This window comes from Lepisma saccharinum, chromosome 15, assembly GCF_977018435.1.
Source record: "Lepisma saccharinum chromosome 15, izLepSacc3.1, whole genome shotgun sequence".
In the NCBI taxonomy this organism is placed as follows: Eukaryota; Metazoa; Arthropoda; class Insecta; order Zygentoma; family Lepismatidae; genus Lepisma; species Lepisma saccharinum.
Genome location: NC_139243.1, coordinates 77,363,068 through 77,363,297, shown reverse-complemented (window position 1 = coordinate 77,363,297; position 230 = coordinate 77,363,068).

The following is a 230-nucleotide window of genomic DNA, read 5'->3' as shown; positions in this document are numbered from 1 at the left end:
CGGAACCAAAAGCATGGAAGTTTAGTCACATATTAATTATTTGTACAGTCACGGACACTTCTGGGTTGTAACAAAAACATTGAGTCTTAATGGAATAGTTACAACTCAGAAGTGTCCGTGACTGTACTTGCTAAGGAGCATTTTCTGTTATATTGAAGCATAATAGCTGTTTCTGTAGACTTAATGTATAAGTGGCAATAGATCCAAAATTCGTTCTGCGGGGTCAATTA